General features: G+C 35.9%; 1 long non-coding RNA gene across 1 annotated transcript; it reads right to left on the bottom strand.

The window, feature by feature from the left end:
* Positions 1-8,515: 8,515 nt before the first annotated feature.
* On the bottom strand, positions 8,516-10,455 carry LOC106094235 (uncharacterized). Its single transcript, XR_001222523.2, has 2 exons — positions 10,119-10,455; positions 8,516-10,037 (listed from the first exon to the last, which is right to left on the bottom strand). It is a non-coding gene; the product is annotated as an uncharacterized LOC106094235 (long non-coding RNA).
* Between the last annotated feature and the right edge of the window lie 1,109 nt (positions 10,456-11,564).

Below are 11,564 nucleotides of genomic sequence, written 5' to 3'. Positions count from 1 at the left end.
AACTTTGACATGGAAAAAAACTATTGCTTAAGTCTATGGTACTGAATATATGGCCTTGAAGTCGAGGTGGCCCTCTATCAATAGTAGTTGAAAATGATCGCTCACGATGAACTCGTTGATTCTCCTATAATTCACACAAAGTCTGAATGTAGAGTCTCTCTTCTTGACTAAAACAATTGGACTACGAAATTCTGATTCATATGGTTCAGGAATGCCTTCTTCAAGCCATTTATCAATTTGCTCGTCGATAACTGTTCTTTCTTTCAGTGGAAGTCTCCTTCGGGTACAAAATATGGTTATATCGCCAGTCAGGGTTATACGCATTTCTGGATTTTTCGTCTTAATCTTCTGAGGTGTATAATTCTAAATAATATTCTGCACTTTCTTTACGAATTCGTCGCTAGCCATAGAATCTACATCTATCTAAACATCTTCGTCGGTGCAACGTCCATTTTCATAATATTATTAGTCACTTCCAATATTGAATCGCTTACCTTCTTGATTTTCAGGCTGTCGGATGTCATACTAATCTCAGCAAATCTGCAAAATCCTTTTCCTAGACTTACCTCGACGTCAATTTGGAACGACGTGGAATGTTAAATCGTATTTGTCGTCTTCGATCTCCACTTAAAAATTAAAGTTGCCTAATGGCAACTAGCGTTAGCGTTATTACCGAAGCCTACCAAATGAAAATTTAATTGAAATAATTTCGGTACACCCAAACGATTGTAAACGGTTTCGGAAACAATGTTAAATTTACTTCCTGTATCGAATAACGCCAGTTAATGGTGTTATCGGAATTTCACGTTCTTTCTCATAATACGGTCAGAAAATAATCGAATATAAGTTTTGTCAGTTTTCTCGAATTTCATAGGGCAGTCTCTAGATATATGTCCAAATTTCTCACAACTAAAACTCTTGAGTCCTTTCTGTTTGTCCTTACAAGATTTCGATTAGTGTCCTTTCATACCGCCGTTAATAAGTGTACTGATTGACACAGAATCACTTTCTGATTCGATTTAGCTATGTCCGTCTGTCTGTCCAAGTTATTTTATGCACAATGTTAGGTTAGGTTTAAGTGGCAGTCTGCCATCAGACTCACTTAGACGTTATCGTCCATTGTGATACCACAGGAACAGAAGAAGGAAGGTGCCTTCTAGTTCCTACAGTCGAACCATCCAGATCGCTTTAGAAAGCCCAATAACTTGCGAATGTTTACATCAGCTAAATCAGACAGGTTCTCAAAGAAATGAGAACCTTAAGTGGAGCTCCTTCTGACTGCTAGTGCGGGACACACACTCAGAAGGTGTTCTATAATCTCTTCTTCTTCGATGTCCTTACAGCTTCTGCAAAAGTCGTTGCTAGTAACCTTCAGTCTGTCAGAACAGAAGGTGTTCTATAATCTCTTCTTCTTCGATGTCCTCACAGCTTCTGCAAAAGTCGTTGTTGGCACCCTTCAGTCTGTCAGCATGTTTTCCGATTAGACAGTAACCAGTCATGATGGACACAATGACTGAGACGTCTGTTCTAGCCAGTGACAGCAAAGCAGTAGACCTCTTCAAGTCCAGATTAGGCCACATAGTTGTGGAATTTGTGACCATTTATCATTCGTTGTCCTTCGGGTCGATCCTGAAAACTTAGCTTACATGTCGCTAGAGGCATATACACAGATTCCAGTTTGCTGGAATGTGAAAGGTAGTTCCAAGTCTCGCAAACTCGTCCGATTTACAATTCCCTGGGATATCTCTGTGGCCCGGCACCTATAACAGGTGAATTTTGAACTGTTCAGCTATCTCGTTGAGAGATCTGCGACAGGGATTTAATTGCGGCCTGAGAAGTTAGTATTGCCGATTATCGTTATGAAAATATATCTTAGCCATTCCACCACTTCCGTAACTGCAAGGATCTTCGCTTAATACACACTGCAGTGGTCGGGTTACCTTTTCGATATGAAGAGTTCTAGACTTTTTTAGTACACCCAAAAGCCCACCTGGTCGTCTAGTTTGGAACTATCCATATAGAACTTCTATTACCTGGGATAAACTAGTTCCAATCGGTTCTATCAGGAAAAGTGGTACGGTACCTTTTATCAAAACGCAGCTCAGGTAGGGTGTAATCCACACTGCCTGGACCATCGGAGATTGTATCAATATAATACAGTGTCCGTAGCCGCCACATGACCAAAGAGAAAACTCCCTTAGTCTCACGGCAGTAGTCGCAGCAATTTGTCTAGCCATAGTGTCCAGAGGTGTTAGATGTAGCATTACTTTCAATGCATCAGATGGTATCGTCTTCAGTGCGGTTGTGATGCACAAACAAGCCTAATTTGGATACGGTTTACCATTGAACAGTTGGTGGACTTTTGAAGCGCCGTCCATCAGACCACCACATATAGCATTATTATCTGACAACTGCAGTATATACCCAATGCATGACCGGCGGTCTAAACCCCAAACTTTTGCCAATTGCTCTCTAGCAGGTGTATAGGGCAAGAGATGCATTTTGCCCATTTCAATATGTTGGATTTGAAATTCAATTGCCTGTCCAGCAAAACAGCAAGGTATTTTGAGCTTTCCGCAAATGGAACATTCTCTCCACCCAAGAAGATAGGCGCCACTGTAGCAACTTGTATATCCTGCTGAAAAGGACTACTTCTGTCTTGCACGGATTTACACCTACACCACTTTCGGTAGCCCACTTCGATGTTGCACGTAGAGCTTCTGAAGTATATCTCTTATAGTGTTGAATTATATCTCAATTCCCTAATAACCTCCATCGAATGCATACCAGTGACAATCTCTTCTGAAGCCACGTTGTCCGTTGAAGAATTTCCCGGGAAATGTGTATCAACGAGTTGTTCTAGTATTTCCTCAGTAGACATTGTCCATGCGTCCTCCGACTTCTGAATATATCCCAACGTAATAGGTATCAATGACAGAATCTTCCTTAGCTTAGAGACCTTAGATATAACCTCCACGGAGCTGCAGAATTCTTCCCAGGATTTTTTCTGAGCCTTTCTCAGCTCGCCCTTATATTTTCTTAGGCAGCCTTATAGATTTCGAAATCGTGTGATGCTCTTATGGCTTTCGCTCTGTTGAGGAGTTTTCTGCAGTCCTTACTTAGACCGACCAGCTCTGGGGTCCACCATGGCGGTGGCTGTTTGCCCCTCGGCTTGGCACTAGGACATGTAGACACAAGCGAGTCATTCAGGGCCTTCGTGATCCGCTTGACTATTCTTCTGTAGGATTTTCTCCAAGGCTGAAACAAATATAACGATGATCAGAGAAACTGTGGTCCAACACATATTCTTGCGCTTATATCTTCCGATACAAAGGTAATATCTTGTAACTCTTGCCCGATCCTGGTAATAAAGGTCGGTTTATCCCTTTTATTACAAATCGCCAGATTGCAACGTAGAATATATTCGATAAGCACCTCACCCCTTTCGTTTACATCCGAACTTCCCTATATCTGGTTATGTGCATTAGTATCACATTCTGCAATAAGGCTCTTATTGTGAACAGAATACAGGTCGCAATTTTCTTCCGATCATCTTCAAATTTTGCACTAGCCTTTTCTTGGGCCTAGAAACGAAACCAATTGAAATTCGGAAACATCGGTTTAGATTTGGATGCAGCTCCCATACATATGTTTGTCCGATTTGGACTAAAATTTCAAATTCGTTATTGGTAATCCGAATCTCAAGAAATTGTGCACGAGGGGTTCTCTTATTAGTCTCTACTGGTGAATTTCATAGAAATCGGCCTAGATTTAGATATAGCTCCCATATATAATTTCGTCCGATTTGGACTAGTATTCCAATACTTTGGTGCTTTGTTAGCCGATTCACACAAAAATTGGCGCCAAGGATTCCCTTATGAATTCCGGTATTGCAATGGAATTTAATAGAAATCGGTTCAGATTTAGATATAGCTCCTATATATACGCATCTCCCAATTTCCCTTTTAAGCCCTTTGCTAACCCAAGGACTTTGCCTATCAATCGATCTTCTCAAAAATTTACGATTTTTTCTATGGCTCTTACTTTATGAACGGATTTCGTTCGAAATTCTACATATCAAACTTAAGCAAATTTGAAATTCGAAGACTAAGCATGCATATCTAATGTGATTTAGGGTATCAAAAAGTCGGCTTCGCCTGACTTAAGCCCATCCTTTGAACCAATTTGATACCTCTTTCACTGGTAACAAATAGTTTCGCTAAACCAGTCGGTGATTTCTTTGCGAATAAAAGTTTGTGGAATTCATCCCAATGCATGACAGTTGCACTATCCACAAACTCTTCGAGCCACGATTTGATTGACAATGTGCCTAATCCCTCAAACGACTGGATTGAATCATCGACGTCTCTAAAGTTCATTGAAAATCTGGATGCATTCACACTTGCCACGTTCCACTATGTTGAACAATGTTTGTTTACATTCAAGTCTCTTTACTACTTGCCCAGGAAAACTATGCTCATCTTTAGCATGTCGTGTGGCACACAACGTATGCTACGTCATTCTCCGAAACTTCATTACTTTTGCTTCTACTCATCACTAGAGTTTGATTGGTCTCATCGTCGGTTTCGGTGTCGTCGTCACCATCATTAACAGCAGCCGCAGTCAGCAACAATTTTTTTTTTATTTACAAATATATGTTAAAACAAACCGTCAGCGTAGATTCCTAACATGTAGCAAAAAGAAATAAGGTCCGATGTTTTTATGTGCGTCTTCACCTACTCTGCTTTTCTATCGAATTGTTCGTCGCCTTCGTTGCATAAAAAAACCTTCAAAATTTCTGAGACGTTTTCGATTCTCTATCTCATTTGCTTTTAAATGCCAGTTTATGAAGCAATGTAACAGTCGTCCGCTTCGCTGTCGGCAGATTATTACGAAACAATGCAAAATCTTCAAGCACAGGTATTTTGACGGTTATTCGTTTTACTTTATATGCGTAAACTCGTGTTTTGTCAATAACCTCTCTTAGCACTCTTTCTCTCACACGCATCCGCACACACCAACAAAGCGGGCGTTTTCGTTTTGTTTGGGGGGTTGATACAAATGAATTTCACAATGTTCACCTAAATTCATCACTTCTTCTATTTTGGTTGAGCACTCAAAATTTATGGGATTATGCTTATCCGATTGCCTCAATTAATCAAAACACGGATATTTAATAAGTCAAAAGTTTAAGAATAAGTTTAATTGAAAGTGTTAGGGGTAAAATGATTTACAAAAAATATGGTTGGATGAATGAGAGTGTTGCTATCGGGATCAACTGTCATTGAGTTGTCAGCCTGAGTCTTATGATTCAGATCGGCGTCTAGGGTGTTCCAAGGCACTTATATTGATTTCGATTGTTGCACTGAAATCGAAATGTTTGCGTACGTTTGTTCAAAAAAAAGTAACCCCACCAGGGACGTAGCCAGGGTGGATGGATTGCACCCATCCAAATTGCAACCATCAAATTCAACAAGGCATTAGAAGTGATTCAAGGAGTCTTACTCCTAAAATAAATCTTTTCGTTTGAGTTTTGGTATATAAAAAATTGCCAACTTTCAACAAGCCAATTTTCTCCCTAAACATGGCGGGAAAATTGTTGTATCGACTTTACGCCAATCTTTCTTCTGGGTGTTACAAATACCTCTTTCCTAACTCGAGCTAGAATTTCTCTAAGGCAGCTATTGCCCAAAAATTAATTGCGGATTTTTATATAGTCGGCGTTGACAAATTTTTTCACAGCTTGTGACTCTGTAATTGCATTCTTTCTTCTGTCAGTTATCAGCTGTTACTTTTAGCTTGCTTTAGAAAAAAAGTGTAAAAAAAGTATATTTGATTAAAGTTCATTCTAATTTTTATTAAAAATGCATTTACTTTCTTTTAAAAAATCCGCAAATACTTTTTGGGCAACCCAATATATTCTTGGGTATTTTACGTCTTTAATGGGTCAATGTATTTTTTTTTTAAAAGACCGAATCCCAATGTAATTTTTTCAAGATACATATAAAATTTTTGTAATTGTTTTAAACGAAAAGTTATTAAAAGCCAAGTTATTAAGCCAAAATCTTCATGAAATTTTCTTGCCAAAAACTTTTTTAATAAAATTGTTCCGAATGACAAACATTTTTCAAACGCATAATTCTATATGAATTTTCTTTTAATTAAAAAATTACTTTAAATGGAATATTTTGTTGTTAGTCTGAAAAACTTTTCCAAAGAATAATTAGTAATATTTAATCAATGAAATGAAAAATTTCTAGGGCTTGGAAACACAATTTTAAAACTCGATCATTCCGGAGTTTAATTTACATTCCCAGTTTAATTTACATTTTAAAATAATTATTTCAAATAATACCATTTCGTTTTATACGGAGATCGATGTAATTAAGGGACGAAAATTCTAAAAGAAATTTGTTATTTCTGTTGGCTTTGACCGTAGATTTTTATTCGAAACTTTTTAAATTTTACCTTTTGAATTTTTTTCCAAGAAAGTCTTTTTACAATGAAAAGATTTTGCGAATAATGATTTCCTTGTGCTATGTACGAAAATCTTTAATGAAATTCGACGAATCAAATTGCATGTATTTACAAAAAAGGGGGCATTAAGTTCTTGTTTCACAGTGAAAAATCTATATTCGTCTACATAGACGGTTTTTAGTATTTATTTTATATATCTCTATTTATACATCGAAATTCTTCCCTTTTTGCACGAATTGCAGTTTAAACCAACTCTTGAGCGACGCGAAAAAATCGGTTCGAGATAAACAAACAGGCTATAAGGCTTCATTCATTTTTTGAATAAGGCTGTTCAATTATCCAAAGCTTCCCGACTAAGCTAGTACTAAGAAATCCGGCCAAAATGATAGGCGTTTTGAAAAATAAGAAAGAATTCGTGGTAGAAAACATTTAGTGCTAGATTTGGTACTTGTTTTCAATTTTGAATGATTTTTTTCATCTCTGACTTGTAAATTAATTGAAACTTGAAATACGGAGAGAACCTGTTCTTCCTTTGTTTTCTTATGATTGGTGAGTGGTCACCGTTTTACATTAGTGGTGCACAAGTTCTCTCGTTATAAAGAAAACGAAACATTATAAATAAATTAATATTTAATTTTCCTTTCTTTGCATTAAACGAAAACATTATAAATAAATTAATATTTAATTTTCCTTTCTTTGCATTATCAGTTGCATTCTTTTTTACGTTGGTTAGATCTAAAAAGAGGCGATTTTATTTAATGGATAATTATTGAAAAAGGTAAGTATTTTCCTTTTCGAAAAAGCGTCAAGAATTTTTGCAATGAACTTACGAAACATAATCGTTTTCATTGAAAAACAAAAGTAAGTGTTTTGTATCCAGAAATTGTGCTGGCTACGCGTACGAGGTCTGATCAAACAATAACAGTTATTTTAAAATTTCGTGAGTTACGTATGTTTAATTTTGTGCACGTGAGTAGTCGTGTCACGCGTGAATTACTTGTGAGCGATACTAAATTTTAGCAGTTTATACTAATTCAAAATGCATCGGTAAAGTATTTTTAAACACATCAAAACAGCAACCAAGCATTAGTTTTATTCTCGATGCTTTACCATTTTTTGCTTTTGCACAGTAATGGTAGCCATATGCCATTTTCCTCACTATAAGAAGAGTACTACTTATCGATTACTTTTCTCCTACTTTTCGCAGGTGTTTGGAAAAAAAATTATTATTAGCCTCAGGAAAAATATATTTTCAACCGTATTCGCAAGTTTTTTGTGAGTTGTAATCTTTTCGTGAGTCATGCGTGAGTAAAATTTTTATATCGTGAGCGTGCGTAAACGTGAGTCGACACACAAAGGTGGTGAGTAAATATTTTTTTGTCTCGTGAGCGTGAGTGAAAAGTCACTCACATGCACATCTCTAGTTGGTACACATGTCGGTTATATAAGTTGGTAATTTCAGCCATTTTGGATTGTCATTCTGTTTTTGACAGATAAAAAGTTAAGTCGTGTTTTGGTGTGCCCTTTCGATTTTTTACTATTCGAGAAAATGGGTCAAAGAATCTGTATTAAGTTTTGTGTAACCAAATGCACATTTCGAGGATTGGAAATAACGGAAAAAATTGGAAAAAAATTCGAAGTAGACAAGATAGAAAATAAAATATAATTTAAATAACGGTTATTATTTGATCAGACTTTGTATATTTATTGGATCTAAGATCAATATTTCTATGAGTTACATACTGAAGGACGATGTAAGTATTACTTTGAAGGGGACGAATTAGTTATTGATGAATAATTAAATACCTTCTGACATAAATTATAATAACGATATAGATAACGTCCTTACAGTTTGTAGTATTTCCATTTTCACCGTTTTCAAGTGTTTGAATTTGAACACACAAACCGTATTAAAACATTTTATTAAGGCTGAATTTCAAATTGCTAGTGGTTTTGTGTTAGAAGAATGCATCAAGTTTCAAAATGCCGCGGTACTAAATTTTAGCAGTTTATACTAATTCAAAATGCATCGGTAAAGTATTTTTAAACGCTTCAAACAGCAACCAAGCATTAGTTTTATTCTCGATGCTTTACCATTTTTTGCTTTTGCACATAAAATAGAAACAAAAGGCGAAAAAAATGGCTTGATAACTAATTTAAGCACATTTTTGTAACAGTATTACTATATTAAACACTTATTTACAGTTACACTACACAGACAAAAATATCACAATAATTTTGTTAATCAAAAATTAATTGAATCAATAATTTTTTAATTGAATCCGCATTTATTTTTCAATCACGATCGTAATTGGAATTTAGACAATTTTCAATAAAAAAATTAATTTTTGTTTGTTTCCCTTTCGAGCCAAGCTCAATGATCGGAGATTTTGTTTACAATTGCAACGCACGCCTATGGAACCCGTTTCGTCTTTGATTAGAAGACTTTTCAACTATACTAGGTGTGATGGCTTCAAGGGCCGTTAGTTGGTATGCTGTAGTTGAATCGTTTTATTGGCGAAGACGCCTCTATGATATAATTACCACATTAACCACGCTCGACAACCCTGTGTATTAGCTGTACTTTTTCCCAATGCATGTGTTTTTGTGTAATGACAGATTTTTGGCAACACTGTCAAACATCTTCAGTTTGGTCTATAATTTAACCAAGAATCGTCTTACAAACGAACAACGCTTGCAAATGATTGAATTTTATTATCAAAATGTGTGCTCTGCTAAGAAAGTTCATCGTGTTCAAATTGTGTTCAGCGACTAAGTTATTTTTGGTTCAATAGGTACGTAAATAAGCAGAATTGTCGATTTTGGAGTGGATATTAGTCAGAAGCATTGCAAGAGCTACCAGTTTGGTGCGGTTTATGCGCTGGTGGCATCTTCTTCATATATGATGCGAATCGTAACGTTACTGTGAAAGTAACTTATACTCTTTAAAGTACTGCAATGTCTGGTCCTTTCTTTTTAAAAAGTAAGTGTGAACAAATCTTGGCCAATTGCAATAAAAGTCAGAATGTAAAGAGCACCACCAATTGACTCTTTTTTATTGGACCACATAAATATATTAAATGCGACGCTCTGTTCTCCGAATGGTTTTGTTGTAGATTTGTCTTCATACAAACTACGCATTTTATTTTTTTTCTCTTATAGTCTCTTTAAACTTGCCACATTCAAATGACCATACCGATAATGCCATTTAAGTGACTTTAAGTGACATTGTCCGTAAAGTACGCACTCTCTCATCGAACCATCTAAAAATAAGCCACCCAACAGCCAACAACAATTGTACTTTGTCTTTTGCTGACACTTTACCTACAGAGATACAGTTACGTTGAAGTTCGGGAACAAACAACACATCAGTCAGCAGCACGTTGCACTCAGCTATTCGCACAGTCCCCTTTCCTCCTGCAGAAATTTTGTTCTCACCAGACAATGAAATTGTGTTTTTGTGCTCTTGATATGTTTCAAATAAACTACGCTCGCAACACAAATGGCTCCGCTGTCCACGCACCATACGCCTGCGTTGAATACGTTGTTGTTGTTTGACGCTGCAAAAACCGAATAGGCATGAGTGTTTCCTTTTTCCTCTCCTCTCTAGTTTTTGCATTGAGCAGCAAAATGTCGCTTACGACCACAGTTGTAGCATCTCTAACACTTAAAATGATTGACGCCATCGCCTTCTCGTCTTTGGTGTTCCATGTCTCATCTGCTGTTGTTGGCTTTATATGTACACCACTCGCTATATTCCGGTATCCCTGATGGATGTGCACCGCCTTCATTGAAAAGCTCCATGAGTCGTAATTTTCGTCATCTAATTTTTCAGTATTATGCATAGTAGAACTCATCTTTGTTTTTATGTATTTTTTTTTCACTTTATTTATTCAAAAATGTCTTTTCATTTTGAGTACTCCTGGGCCCATAACCTGTTGTAAATTTTCCTTCTTGAGTAAAAAATACAAGCTGTTTTCGTTTACGAAAAAAAAGTTAATGCTAAGAGTGAGACAACAAGATTGTAAATATGAAACAAAAGTAAAAGCTATCGAAACAAAGTAACTTAAAATCGATTACAGTATATGTGTTGCACATGGTTGTATTTTATACATTTCAAATTCATTTATCAACAGATAATAATGTGTTTCCTTTCACGTATAGGTAATGCGAAAAGAAGTTCGAATAAGTCCGTGGCCAGACATAAAAAAATAGAAAGTGTGTGTTTATTTTATCTCTCCATAAACAATAATTTATTTAACTATAAATTCAAAGTAAAAATCAATATTGTGCAAAATGTTACGCTGAAATAGCGAAAAGGTGAAAAATTAGTATAATAGGAAAGCTTTTTTATACTTAATACTAAATAACACCTTTACGAATAATTTACCTCTATCAGTATTGTTTCATTGTGTGAGTGTACGGGTGCTATGAAGGTATATTTGTACTAAAATGTAAAAATTTTAAATAGATCATGTAGTCATCCATCATTTTATTCTTGGTTGTACTACATTCCAAATTTCGGACCTGTAGCTCCATCTATAAAGAAAGGAGCATTTTTAGTAGCAAAATGTTGGAATTGTGAAAAACCCATTTAGTCTTCATCATACAATTCTAACTTTTACCTACATACCAAATTTCAGACCTCTAGCTCCATCTGCACAGAAAGTACAAAATAGTACCAATATTGGTACCATAGCATAGGAATTGAAAAAATATCATAATTTGAACCAAAATGTACGAATTTTAAGTAGATCATTTAGTCATCCATCATACGTTATTTAGTTATACCTGCATGCCAAATTTCGGACCTGTAGCTCCATCTATAAATAAAGTACCAAATAGTTCCAATTTTGGTACCAAAATGTTGAAAAAATTAAAATTTTCTTTTTAGAGGTTACTTTATAGTTTTTAGAGCGCATAACAAGCCAATTACTGACTTAGGAATATGTCTATAGTGGCATGGGCGGATTAATATCTTCACCCTCTTTTCGACCTAACTTAAACTAAAGCAACACCGTAAGGTACATAAACAATACCGAATGGTATGGATAAAACATAAAATAATTAGTACCGTTTGGTACTAG

The sequence above is a fragment of the Stomoxys calcitrans genome, chromosome 5 (assembly GCF_963082655.1).
Source record: "Stomoxys calcitrans chromosome 5, idStoCalc2.1, whole genome shotgun sequence".
Classification (NCBI taxonomy): domain Eukaryota; kingdom Metazoa; phylum Arthropoda; class Insecta; order Diptera; family Muscidae; genus Stomoxys; species Stomoxys calcitrans.
Note: the sequence above shows the minus strand (reverse complement) of the source record. Positions and strands in the feature narration are given on the sequence as shown.